The sequence below is a fragment of the Ixodes scapularis genome, unplaced genomic scaffold, assembly GCF_016920785.2.
Source record: "Ixodes scapularis isolate PalLabHiFi unplaced genomic scaffold, ASM1692078v2 PGA_scaffold8__174_contigs__length_109621045, whole genome shotgun sequence".
NCBI classification, from domain to species: domain Eukaryota; kingdom Metazoa; phylum Arthropoda; class Arachnida; order Ixodida; family Ixodidae; genus Ixodes; species Ixodes scapularis.
In genome coordinates this window covers 69,474,833-69,489,917 of record NW_024609883.1, presented here as the reverse complement: position 1 = coordinate 69,489,917, position 15,085 = coordinate 69,474,833, and positions in this window count along the sequence as shown.

Sequence of the window (15,085 nt, the reverse complement as noted above, 5' to 3'; positions counted from 1 at the left end):
TAATTTCGAAAAGTGTCAACTCGGCGCTTATTTTTAATCAGCCGTGTTGAATCGATCTCCATGTATTCTCCCATAGGCCAAGCCGCTTCCTGGAACCCTGAGTACCACGTGACTCGCGCCGAGCTGCTCTGTCGGCCATGTTGTCGGCTACAGTGTACTACACTGATCTCTATGTCTGTGTACTAGAATACTGGGGTGGTGTTGGGACCGGAGCGGCTCGGCAACGGGAGCTCGTGAGGGCGCGTGTATTGATTGAAAGTTCGAGGCGGCGCTGTAGTCGAGTTATCCAAAAAAAAAAAATCGCGCAGCCCGCCTTTTTTTTTTTTTTTTTTGCTTTGAGCGAAGCACGTGTCGGTACCCCGATTTTATACACTCCGTTTCGCCTTATGTTGTACCGCAGCGAAGGCTAAAAGCGCGAGCTTACAGCGTTGGCAGCTGCCCTTGGTGCACGAGAGCTTGTGCCGCCGAGATGTGCCCCAGAGCAAGGAGCTCGCGCTTGTAGCCTTTCCTGCGGTACAACACAAGGTGAAACAGAGTATAGGGCACTTAAAAAAAAACATCGTCAATCCCCACCCCTGCCCGTTTCGATCTGGAAGAGCATCGTACCGGCGTGCGGTCGTGTATCACTACTGCGTGGTTGTACTGCACTGGCTAAATTGCTCATCTACAGCTGGGAGACTCGTCGCCTATTGAGCTAGACCAAGTTCTAGGCTGTATAAACCTACACACAACCCAATTAAAAAAAAAAAAAAGTCTGTATTTTTTAATATTTTTTTTTTTGTAATTTTCGCGGTAGGCAAAGGGTTAATGAACGTTTTAATGGGCCATGTTGCAATTGCAGCTTTGAAGGGAGCAATTATTAAAGGCCAACCCAATTTAGAAAGTTTTGAAACAAACAACGAGCTTTGAGCGAATAATAATTGGGTTGTGGGGATATTTATACAGCGTGTAGTTGGTCTGCAATTGAAGTTGCGACGAGTCACACGCTGTAGATGAGCAATGTAGCCAGTGCAGTACAACCGCTAGCCTGGGGTCTTTAACGTGCACCACGCAGTAGTGATACACGACCGCACGCCGGTACGATGCTCATCCAGATCGAAACGGGCAGGGGTGGGGCTCGAACCCAGGATCCCTGGGTTCTGCAGCGCGAGCTTTCGCTCCACGCGCGTCGAGCTGGGTGTGCGCTTCAGCCCACTCGGCCACCGATCCCCCCTAGCTTTGAGAGAAAGGAACAAGGCGCTCGTTTTTGTTGCGTTTGTCCGTCCCTTCTCGTTTTCTTCCTCAAGCTTAATTATCTCTACCAACCCGCTCGTTCTGTCCTGAGATATTCACCGCTAAAATTCTGTCGTTCTTTGCTCAATTAAAAAACCGCGCGCTGAAAGCGCAAATGAGGTTGTGCTGATATTGATGCGTAGAAGAATGACACAGTGGTTTCTGTCCCCTCATCACTAACTCGACAGCGTAATTCGGTGGACTCGCCGGCGCCACACAACAAGACGACTAAGTCACTATTCTACATATTATTTTCATAACGCGGCTTCTGAATCAAGCGAAGAAAGGCAAGCTTTAACGATAAATTTCGCGAACCTCGTTGCCTTTTCGCGAATTGTCGAAATTATGTTTGCGTTTAATAATAACTCCTTCTAAAACTGCAATTGCACCATGGCCAATTAAGCCGTTAATAAACAAGTTAACTAACAGATTTTGGTTAATCATTAAACATTTCAACGGTTATTCACTCATTTATTGACCGAAAGACGGCATCCACATATCTGCCATATCCTTTTTTTTGAAAAATATGTAAAGTTCTGTAAAGAATAAAACAAAAACACCCTGTATGTCCGCGTGAACCAGATACGCCCCCTGTGGAACCATGGGTCTTTCCCTTCGAATACCCAGCTCAGGCTAGACTTACCTGGTTGTCAGAAAGCAGCTGTCGGTTAAATGTATTGTTATGAGCGTGTAGGTTTCAGATGGTTTACCCTCAAGAGTATAATGCGCTCTTATTGTAACCATGTATGCTCTGCACATTGTAACCATTATTTCAATGCCGTGCTGTAAACTATTACAACTTTTTTCTTGCCTGATCTACGTGTGCTCATGTATTCTGCTCAAAATGATGTGAAATAGTTGCTTGTTTTCTTTGAATCTTATAAAGCATTACTTGTTCAGCCCACGTTGTCTCAGTTTTTAGACTTAAGTTCAATGTTAAAACGCGTGATAAAATTGTCACGGCTTATAAGCCATTTCTTACAAGTGAACGTCGGGTGGTCCTCGGATGGTCCTGGCAGCCATAAAGAAATAAAAGATTCTCACCCCTTTGCGACTGTCGCTTGGGTGGTTCGTCGCATAAATGAACACAAGAATGAGTGACAAGTGAAGCGAGCTGATTAAGGTCAAGAAAAAGATGGGCAGAAAAGAAGACAGAGAAGTTAACCTGGGATATTAAAAACATACTAAAACAATATTGAACTTTAGTATGTGCCGTTTCGTTCCACTATAAAATAAGACAGGAAAAAAAAAAAAAACTGCTTCCGAGTTTTAGATATCCCTTTCAAATATCTAATGTTCGGCATTTGCGACCAAGGAAATGGGCATTTCATTTAAAATGCTCATCATCCGGCAAACCGAAAGTCGCAGCTAATTCTACGCTAACTTGCAATCCGCTTCTTTAAAGTCGCAATTGTTTTTATGTAAAGGAAGGGTAATGTAGCTTGTTCCGTCCAATACATTAAAGCATCATGTTGCTAACGATCGTGCCGCAGCGTAATTGATGCCGCGGTACGACCGCTGGCAGGTCGTAGCCGTATCAGAAATCCTACGTGCACTCCACCAAAGCGGCACCAAAGATTCATATTTTCGCGCGTGCAGCCGCGCACGCGCGCACCTTCCGGATAACGCGCCGGTGTCGACACCTGTCGCGATTCAGGCGAGCCCCTCCGCTCCCAACACTAACCAAGTATTCAACTACGCATAGTTGTCGGCGAAACACGCAGATCAAAGGATTGCGCTACTGTGCTCCGTAGGAGCCATATAGTGCTCTAGCAGTTCCAACATCTCAACATGAGACGACGCGTGCCCGGCCTGCCCGGGCGCCCGCGCTGAGCGAGACGCGAACTGCCGCAGGACTGGTGTATGAGGAGATGAAGAGCTCCTTGGTTTGTTGTTGCCGTTGGCGTTGAGATGAAGAAAGAGCAGCTACGGACGCGTCTTAAAATTAGCAAAATGAGTCGTGACAGTAAATTTGAGGGATGTACTTTCGCCCACAAAATTGTATTTAATTACAATTGTAATTGAAATACCCACGTTTTAGTATATATATACACACGTCAAATACATTACCCAATTTGTAATTAAATACAAATGCAAAATGCACGAAGTATTTTAAATACGTATTTCAAATACTTGCATTTCAAATACTGCCCATCCCTGATTTATTTCAAACAACTTTTAATTTAAAATTTGTATTTGAATGTGAACTCGCCCGCCTGCGTTAGTATAGGCTATCAGCGAGCTGCACACCCTAATTAATCTGAAGCAGCACGCCCAATATTTATTTTATGGGCTTTCCCACAAAGCACACGGCAGAACCAATCACTGCAATGTACGAACGGCTCTCGCCGCATAACAGGGCTGGTAACATGTTTTACACCCGAAAGAAATTGTCTGCGCTGTGGTGTACTACACTCTAAGAAATGCCTGCGCGTCTTAAAACACCCAAAAAGACATTTCATTGCGATATAGGAAATCAGCTCAGCAAATGATGAGGTGGAATATCCGTTTAGACCTAAAAATGATGTCTGCGGTGTGGCATTATGCAATGCAAAGTGTCATGCTTGCATTGCGTGATGCCACAGCGCAGATTTCCTAGATCGCAATGATTTGCTCTTTGAGTGTTTTGCGCCTAAGCGGACGCGCAGGCATTTCTTAGAGTGTCCTGAACATGATGCTTCTCCATGCTCAGTGTTACAGCACACACCCAGGCACGTAGCCAGGATTCTGATTTGGGGGGGGGGGGGGGGGGCGTCCTTGACAAAATTTTGTATGAGGTGGAGAAGGACAGGGAGGCCCCAGCAAAATGGAAGATTTCGGGAAGGGGGGGGGGGCGGGACCCATAACCCCCCCCCCCCCTCCCCCTGGCTACGTGCACGCACAGACCATTTCCTGGTGAGTCTATGCATATTTTCAGCCACATCATTCATTCGCCGAGAGCTCCGTAGATTTTAGTGATTGGCTCTCCGCATATGTTTTTGCAGGAGAGCAAACGCTCCAGATTTCTTAGAGTACTTCTTTTGGGACGTACAGTGCTGCGGGATTGGCTGCCCTCAAATAGGCGGTCGAGGTTATCCAAGATCACTGGCTTCCTAATTATGGACCACGAATCAATTTCTAAGCTTCCTATATACAGTTTTGAAGAAATCATAGCCGTTCATAATCCAAAAAAAAGCCGCGCGCTGGCGTTTTTTTTTTTTTTTTTTTTTTTTTTTCATTACAACGGGGTTTAACAAAGGCGGGAGAAGAAAAATGTTTCTGGGTTTTTCAAGATAGCTGCTGCTCAACGATTGGTTCTTTATTATCAATGGCCATCTTGCCCATTGATAACGAACGGCTTAGAGCCAAGAAAGATTCGTCGGATTCACCTTACCTGTCAAGAACGGTTTGAAAGAATGGCAGGTGTATTTTGTTCACTGCCGTTTGGGCTGTCATAACATTTAGCCGACGCACCCGGAAAGCTTTCCCCTTTCTTTTGACATCAATAGGAGAGGGCAATAAAACTACGGTGCGCTGAGTTTCCCTCACCGTTTATGAAATCTCAACGCGTCCTTCCGTGTCGTTCTACCAATGAGGTACACTGATTCGACCCAAGTGCTGTTACGTCATTCACCTCCACGATGACGTCTAATCAGTTGCGTTAGAAACGGACAGACGGACACGACTGTTCCTTCTGTTTTAGTTCTCTCCCTAAATGCGGATACATGTAAGCGTAAATATAAGTCACTCAACTTTATAATTAGGAATTCGGTATCAAAAAAAAAATAAAGTACTGACATTATATAAATGGACACTGAGGTGGAAAAAAAAATTAAAGGGCCTAGATGGGGCACGTATTTTATGTCATTTATCCGCCAAAAAAAATTTGTTTTGCGTAATATTTACGTTGATACGCGAAATTTAGGTGGAACTCGCGGCACGCTCTCAGCCCCGTCTACAGTTCAGAGGACTCGCCCCGTACGAGCGCATTAAAACTTTGGTCCAGGCTGGTTGGTCGATACTAAATAAAAGGCTTGAAAAGCGCGAACAAAAGGACGACGACACGAAGACAACAGGACAGGCGCCAGATCTTAACTGATTTTATTATAAGTCATTATCGCATATATACGCAGACCCCTCTGCTCACCATATATCACAACCAATCACCACTCCTACAAACAGCAATCCAGAAGCGTCACTACATTTTTAAGTAAATCAAGAGATGGTGCGCTAAAGCAATTGTCATCTGTCTGTTTAATATAAAACTTCTAATAATCTCTTTCTCTCTCTCTCTCTCGGTTTTATTTTTTGCTTTATTTTAGACATCCAGAGTTAGGCTTAGAGCCACATTGACTACATTGGTGAGCCGATGCCCCCCTTCTCCCCCCCCCCCCCCCCCCCCCCCCCCCGGCATTGTTGCGCACAACAAGGTTATGTTCTCGTGCTCTATCATTAAAGCAACGCCCGGTTTGCCCTATGTGAACTTTCCCGCAGCTCAACGATATCTGGTACTCCGCATTCGGGAGTACCAGATATCGTTCGAAAGTTCATAAATCGCGAATTTATTAATGCAATAACTTCGAAATAATCGAGTTTTCGAATATAAGATGTTCGGGAGTTCGAAATAATACAATTTATAAGCGCAAAAGTTGGAAGAAGCGGAACTTTTCGACCTAAACATGCTGCGTACTTTTTAAATGTTCGCGGCATCTGTAATTGAAGCCGGCGACACTGGAGCTGGTCCCGCCCCTGGGGAACACCGCAACACAGGAAAGAAGTCCTCAATTCCCTGAGAAGCTACGTCAGAAAGACAGGGACGCATCACATTTCATTTTTTTTTTTACATCATTCGCCCCCCCCCCCCCCTTTTCCCCTTCCCCCCCAAGCAAAAATCAGTCCACTTCCAGCTGGATTATGGAACTGGAAATTAGGCAGTCCAGCAGGATTCCAGCTGGACTGCCTCATTTCCAGTTCCATAATCCAGTTGGAAGTGGACTGATTTTCGCCTGGGCCCCCAACCCCCTTACCCCCAAGTCCCCCCCTCCCTGACCCAGGCCACCCCACCAAGACAGGAGAACCACTCGTCTCATCAATAAACATAATTCAACAACACTCCCTGCATACAAACGGTTTCCGCACGAGCTAAAGGGACGCACAAACATACGTGTCTAATATTCTTCTAGGGCTGTTAATGAAATGCTTAGGGAGATAATATAAAACGGAAGTTCATTCAGCCCTATTGAAGTATTATGGTTTGGCACATTCCACCAGAAGAAGCTTGCTTTCCATCTACGACAACCAACTCCTACATGAATAATTGCAAATTAAAAAAAAAAAAACTCTTTTTATATTTACGTGCTAGGCCATTTAGATAACGTGACCATGTAAGTTATTGTTCTATGCAATTGAAATAAAATGTACACAAATTATAAAGCTGGTGATATATTTATGTGAAAGGAATACAAAAGAGGAAATAGCAGCACTGAAAAAAAGAAAGAGTGAGAACCGCTTTTGCTTGCAAAAAGAAATTTGAGATATGTACGTCGTCCAAATATATAACAAAGATGCCTACATAAATCATCCCTTTAAAAATTCAACGGTAACAATAAAGTTCCACAAATAAGATGGTATAGTACCGGGGCACGTAAATCTGCTTTTCAAACCGAGACGTTACTTCGAAAGGAAGAATGAAACCAAACTTCAACGTTCCCAACCTGCGCGCGCACGTCTTTGATGGGAGCTCAAGTTGCGCAAGCGTGTGCGCGCCCATAGCGTTGACAGCACAGTACCACAAACTTGTCCGCGAATTTTAAAGATATTATTTTTTTTTCACGTCATTCATTTAGCTGTCCAGCATAAAAAGAATATTTCGAACACAAACTCACTCACCCCCCCCCCACACACACACAAATACACACACGCTCACGCGCGCGCGGGCACGCAAAAAATAAAAAAAAAATAAAAAAGATCAAGCGTGCGAGCAAGTTGCTGAAGGTTAATTAATCTGGGCAACTTTATCCCAGACTGGGGTTTCCTAGGGAGCCTTCATGTGCGAAGCGCACATGAAGGCCACCCCCTCTAGGGTTTCCTAAACAAATGACACAAAAACAGGGGTGCGTTTGAGAACTCAGTGTTTGTTCGAGAAAGCAATGTAAAAAAAAACACATGAGCCTAAAACGCAAAAGAAAAAAAATACTATTTTTGTGTCACTCGATTTATGAACTCTGAAAAAGAAGCCAATTATACAATAACAAAATTATTTACGAACAGGCGATTGAGGCTTTCAGCCAACGTTACTAAAACACTCAGTTGGGAAACTCGCCGTCGAAACTTGTGCCGTTGGCGTCCACCGAGACCGAGCTAAATGCGACAACAGCGCCACTCTTTATCGTTTGTCTGTACTGTGGTCACCTTGAGCTTTTAGAAAGCATGTTTTTGCGTAAAAACAAACGGAAAAGACTATTTTTGTATGAAGTTTATTGGAGTTTAGTACAAAAAGAGGAGCGCGTTATGATTTTAAAATTTTTAGTTTGCAGGGTTTTGCGGAATAATTAATATTGTTTTTATACAAACATGCCTCAGCGGTCCTTTCAGGTAGCGCGTCCCGACCTAGGTGCATTTTAACTTCGGTAGTTCGACGCGGCGCGTCCGCCGGGGAGACGGGGGTGGCACTTCTCTAACTTCTTCCGCTGTATCCGAAATAGAAGTCACATGCAGTTCCTCGAGTGGCCGCTGCGGGAGAAATGGTGGCGTTGTGTTCGTCATTAGCTCGGTGCTCCGAGAGAGATTGGGGCCACTTCTTCGAAGCTGTCTCTATGGGAGTTTCCCAACTAAGTGTTTTAGTAACGTTCAGTGTGTAAGATAGATAGGTGGGGAAACGGCTCATAGAAGCCTACCGCAGCGCCGTGGCCGGATTGTGTACTCGTCTGCTTCCGCGTACCCCCGACTTGCGACAGATGGCGCTGCGGCGAGAGGAAAAAAAGCGAAATCGGATTTGCGTGGAACTTTATGGGAGAGTGCGCAAAATAAACCGAGAGCACGACAGTCCTCCATTGAAAATCCACGAGAAACCATCTCCGTCAGTTTAGCCGGTCGCCATCGGTCGCCCACCCGGAGTGAGAGTTCGCGGTGTTCCACATAGATGGCGCCACAGAAAAAGAGAAAACAAAAATGGCGACGAAGATGAAGGTCGCGGATCTTAAACAGGAGCTAAAAGCAAGGGGACTTTCCACCGTTGGATCTAAAAGCGAACTGGTAGGGCGACTACAAGCCGCCGCGGAAGTTTCCACATCACGGGACAGCGACGGCGAGCGAAGCGCAGATGCAGTGATGCCGGTTGAGCCCCTGTCTGCTCTTCCCGAAGGCAGAGCTGGTGCCGGTATGCACAGTGATTGTGAGGAAGCGTTTTTAAAACCCCCAGAGTTAATGTCCACCTCCGCTGGGATTCAGGACGAACCTCTCCCACTTACCGCAGTATGGCAGATGACCGGGATGACCCAGCGTGGACTGGATGACGCTAACACCGAGCAAGATTCACAAATGTATGAACAGAAAGTTGCGAAGAAAGAGGACCCCCTCCTTAGTTGTGACAGGTGTGGACGGTGGGCCTACATCTCAGAGGCTGCCCTCAAAACCCCTGAAGAGGCTGAAAATTCTGATTTCGTCTGCAGCTTATGCAAAACCATAGATGAGATGGGCAAGTCACATAGGACAAGGATGGATGAACTGGAAAAAAGTGTGAACGAGGTTATCCAAAGGTTACAGGATGCAACCCGCCAAGGCAAACCAAATGAAACCTACATGATCCGAAAACTTCAGGACCGAGTGACAGAATTGGAACAGCGCGTTGAAGAGCTGGAAAAGAAAACTTTGAACAGCTCTCAAGATGGAATCGGTCTTAATATAAATATGGTGAGTTGTGAAGAGAACAGCGAGCATGACACAGGGTACAATGGAAGAAAGCAAGAAAAGAACGATGATCTGGGGCCCGAGCTCAAAGATTCATGTCCGGTCCACGTGACTGGAACACAGGGGAGTAGTTTGCCTGAAGGGAGTCCGCACAACGGAGACCCGGTCTCCAGTCAGCGCGAGCAAAACATGATGCACGAGGTCGCAGGGAGCCGAGAAGTTCCCGGCGCAGTGATAGCTGGATCCAATCAGGCAGATGACATCCACTATCGTGCAAAAACAAGAGAGCGACAGCCGCAGCAGAAAATTTCCAGAGAACAGATCCGACCTCCACAAGGAGTGAAGCGGGAAGTCATCGTGGCCGGTGATAGTAACGTTGCCCGATTTGCGCCCCCGCTCGCTGATCTAGTAGGGGACTTTCGATCTATGGAAGTTATACTCAACAGAAGTGAAACAACAGAAGTGGTACATCAACTAATTGATGTATATGAAGAGAAGTCGCGTAACGTACCCCGAATGGATATCTTACATGTGGGGTTGAATGACATTCTACAGGGCGCTCAACCCGATACGGTTGCGGAACGCCTGAGACTGAAGTGGACAAACCGCAAGGATACACTGGTAGTCTGCTCAATCCCGGAAATCAAGAACAGAGGCAAGGGAATTCAAGCAACAACCATGCTTCTAAATGCAAAGTTAAAAAAGATGTGCAAGGACATCAAGGCCAGGTTCGTCGATCTAAGCCGAGACCTGAGAGGTGAAGACGCAATGGAGAAGGATGGACTACACTACCAAAAAGAAGGTATACGAATGGTGACAGACAGACTAGGAGCTATAGCACGCCGTTTTTTAGGGGTGCGATGGAAGAAAGCTCCTTCAGAAACCAAGAGAGACCCGAACAAATGGTCCTCGACAGCAAAGAAGCAGAATGCCGACACACCAGGAAGCGGATATGGAAGACCATGTGCTACTTCCCCTGTCATGGAACCACACAGAGTGCACCAGGAAACGGGAGATATGCAGGTACCGCACGCCAACGACATTCGGATTTGTCGAGACTACCAGCGGAACTTCCCACGGTTGGACCCAGTGCACGACCCGAACAGGAGGACGCGGCAGTACCAAGACTATCTAATGACCGACCTGCGGTCCCAGGAGAATCACCACCATCAAGAGCTCCTAGCAACCCCTGTCATGGGAGGGTACACAACATATCCTTACTCTCACATCCTGCCGACACCGGTGAACCAGATGCAGCCGCCATCTCAGACACCAACACCCCAATATCCGGACATGCTACACCCATGGCTGTATCACTTGCGCGGACAGTACGGCATGGGCAACCAAAGGATGATGGGACAGCGGTTCCGGCACAGCGATTAGGAAGAGATACGACCAGGTGGACCAACGATAGGAATCGGAATCAAGACTCGTTAATACTGGTACACGAAGGGAACAAATTTTGCAAGAAGCGTCGACGTCGCAAGCGGAATATGCCTGCTCTGGTGGTGGTCGGTTTTCTCAACCTTCAGGGTGCACGGCGACAGGCAAAATGGGAAGAACTATACGAGATGCTGGAAATCGAAAGCATTTCCCTCTTTGCAGTTGCAGAAACGCATCTACGTGGTTTAGAGGAGCCTCCGATTCACCCTAGATGGTGCTGGGCGGGTTGTAACCGGGACGGAGGAGGACGAAAAGGTGGGGGCGTTGGTTTTCTGTGGCATGTTGACTCCGCATGGCATACAAGGCAAGATATTACGTGCACAGATCATGTCTGGATAACCGGGGAGATTCTGCGCATACCAGTGAACGTATGCGTGGTATACATGGCTGTGGGAGGAACCAGACATGAGGAAAACTCGCAGCTAGTCGCATGCATTCAGGAAGATGCCAGGCGCATGGCTCAGGAAGCCGAAGTACTTATTATGGGAGACTTCAACGGACATTTGGAGGAATTGGACGGAAAAGAAGATGGTAATGGAAAGCTATTACGTGGACTGGCGGATAACTTAAACCTTGAAATAATCAATCTCCGTGAGACTTGTGTAGGACAGTTCACATGGTGCGCAAGGAACAGCAAAACGTGTATTGACTACGTGCTAACTTCCAGTGCACTTGGACGTAAACTACAGAGCATGCAGATAGACGAAGATGGAACATTCAGTTTAGGCAGTGATCATAACCGTCTGAGGGTAGACTTTTCGTCTTCAACATGGAAGCGGCCACAAAAGGAACAGTACAAGACTGTCGAACTTGTGTTACCTGTGAGCGCCATAGAAATCGTGGCGAAGGAGTTCGAAGCCAGCACAAGACGGGCTTCAGCGACGAACTATGAGGAGTTTATCAGGGAACTCAAACATCTAATTAAAGTACACTCCATCCGGAGACGGTCACGAGGCGGAGTTCGGCGCAATAGCTGGTAGGATGCGGAGGTGAAAGCAGCGCGAGATGCGAGAAGGCAAGCCAACCAGGCTCATCGACGCGCTGTCAAGGGAGGAAACTGCGTAGAAGTGGAGCTGGCTTGGAACGAGTTCCTTACTTTAAAACACAAGCTGCAAGTTTTAATACAATGCAAGATGACAGAGGCAGACCAGCGAAAAATAAAAGAACTTAGAGATAGCGGTAAAGCAGCAGCCGAAACATTCTGGCGATACGTGAGGTCAATGGACAGTAGGGACCCTGTACCGACCGTCTTGGTGGACGACACAAGGAAAGATGTAGTGAATTTAGCGGAATACTTATCGGATTATCTGACATCGATGTTCGAGTCAAGAGACCCAGTGGCAACATCGAGAAAACCAAGTGACCTGACCGAATCACAACCGCCAGGATCAAAAGAGCGGTTGGTTGAGCCGAAATGGGAAGTAACAACAATGGCACTTGACAGAGCAATCGCCCATATCAAAACTAACACAGCACGTGGAAAGGATGGAATACCTGTGGCTATTCTTAAATGCATGGGCGACCAGAGTAGAAGACAACTGACATGCATCTTCACGAATATAATTTCGGGCAGCTCCATTCCCGACCATTGGGTGAATAGTCGAATCGTACTGCTGCCGAAACGAGGAGGAAACAAGCGACGACTGCAGGACTACCGCTTTCTGACCGTGACAAGCGTCATCTACAGAGTGTTCGCGCACGTGATAAAAGAATGGATGTGTGCCTGGGCAGAGGGGAATGGAAAGCTGACTGAACTTCAGAACGGCTTCCGAAAAGACCGCCGACTGGAGGATAACCTCTTTGTATTAACACAGATCATAGAGATAGCCAGAAAAGAAAACAGGGATTTCATATGCTGCTTCCTGGATGTCGCTAAGGCATATAACAGCCTGCCCCATGGGTCCCTGTTCCACTGCCTCAAAAGACTAGACATGCCCGACCAGTGGACGGAATTGATACAGCGACTATACGACGGAGGTACTGTTACAGCCGCGTTTGGAGGTGTACATTCAACGCGTGTCAATGTAAAGAGGGGACTGAAGCAGGGATGCCCTCTTTCACCTCTACTGTACATGTTGTACACGGCAGAGATGGAGCGCAAATTAATAACATCCGGTTTAGGGTTTTCACTCCGCCGCATAGAAGATGGATGCGTGACACACTGGACATTACCGGGTCTTGCATACGTGGATGATCTCGTCCTCATGGCTGAAGACATGAACACGTTGCAGAGGCTAGCAGATATTTGCGTGGAAACATCGTCCGTGTTGGGTCTGAAGTTTAATGTTCAGAAATCAGCAGTGGTGCAGTTCTCTGGGAACGACATTGTAAATAATAAGTTACAGCTGCAAAAGGAAGACGTTACGATGACTGGGAAGTATAGGTACCTGGGAGTCACACTAACGAATGGGCCCGACTACTGCGACGAATACCAAATACACCTTAGACAGGCATCCCAGAGAGGGTAAAATATCTTACGCCGGCGCATTATGTGGAGCTGTAACAGATATTTGATGATCAAGGAATTGTGGAAAGCTGTTCATGTCCCTGGGCTCACGTTTGCCAATGAGATCGTCTGTGCCTCGGCTGACACACGAGCCTGGATAGAACGCAGGCAGAGAGATGTCGGTCGCCAAGCACTCAGCTGCCACGGCAACGTGGCGATTGAGGCCATACAAGGAGACATCGGGTGGTCGACGTTTGAGGCACGAGAGGCATCAAGCAAGCTAACCTACCGAGGACGACTCCTACGTATGAACAGGCATCGGTGGGCAAGGCGAGTGTTCGACTACATCAGTGTCAACTGCGTGCAGACGCAGTGGACGAAGCGGGTCAACCAGCTCCGCAAGAAATATCGATTCTTCACACAGCCAGTCATGGAGGCGACTGCGAGTAAGTGGGCAAGTGAGGTGAGGCGACGGGTCAAAAAGGCAGAGACGACCCACTGGGTTAAGGAGGCAAACAAGAAATCCTCACTCCAAATCTATACTGCTCACAAGGACACAATTGGACCGGAGGCCTACTATATGATAACAGTCTAGGCAGCCGTCTCCTGTTTGAGGCCCGAGCAGGAGCGCTGCGCACAAGACTATATCGGCAGCGGTTCGATCCAGCAATAGAATCAGTGCAGTGCGGAGCCTGCGGTCAGGAAGAAGAAACCATCACGCACCTAGTTCTGCACTGCACCGGCCTGACTACAGAGTGGGATGAAGCGTGGCGCGTGCACAACCAGGGGCATAGCCAAAACAACACAAGCTGGTCCAGACAGACTGCGGCAGTCGCTCATTGCTACCATTGCTACCACAGGCACTGGGCTTTCATCCATGGACAGATAGATGGACTGTCGACGTCACCAAACGACGATTAGAAAATTGGTGGATAAGTAGAGAAAAGAGGGGAAAGTGAAAGCCACCTATGGCTGGGACACGACATATGTGACCACCCGTTTCAAAGGGGATAGCCACAAGCATCATCATCATCATCAAACCGAGGGGGACGCAATGCGGTCGCTCATTTGGCTCTCGTTTCCCCACCTGTCTATTAGCGAGTTCGTTTCACACGCACTGGCACCGTTCGAGTTCTCTCCCAGAATGCATCGCACTCTCAGAGTGTTGCACGGAAAACTGGACTCAAACGAACTCGCCAAATGCACCGAGTGCAGAAGACTGATGCTGCCGCCATCTATGTTGTAGAAGAGGTACCGACTTTAAACCGAAACTAGCGCCTTTCTGATCGGAGTGATGCGTGGGAATGCGAGAGTGCAGTCGCTACCAACGTTTATCTACAAACGTTGGTCGCTGCAACCTGTAGTTTATAGTTGCGATGACTTCAAGCAGCTCGGCTGCCGTAGAGATAGTTACAGACGGCGTAAATTTCCGCAACCAGCTGTCTACAAAGCAGCTGGTTCCGATCTTTCAATTCTTATAACCGTTTACACTGAAGAAAACTGATGATGCTGTCCGAGCACAAGCATGATCCGTTTGAGCATGGTATTATGCGTGAACCACTGAAAGGGTGCTGCTTAAAACTAGCCTGTTGGAATATCCAGCAAAACTGGGACTTTCGATTTGGATCGTCATTATAGGTGGATCAGATGATCCACCTATAATGCCTCGGTGAGGGCGTCGAGAACGAGAGCATTCTCGAACAGAATACGACGGGGCAAGTTAGCTGACGTAGGTAAATGTTAAACATGATGATGTTGCCCAATCCTCGGGTAAAGTTACCATCTTTAGCTTTCTCTGATGCTTGTTGGGCGGTCAGAGGTTTCTGCTGAGAGAGTTTTGTCGACAAATGTTAAATTTTTCACCCGCACACGGATGGTGATAGATATCTCGGGGGCCGCTTTTACGTTTGTTCTGAGCATTCCTTTACACATTGGTATATTTCAGCGTCTGTGCGGCAACAGAGCGATTTAAAACCTGCAAATAAATCAAGGGTTGTCAATTGCTTCCTTCGGAAAATAGCAGACGCTCACAATTCA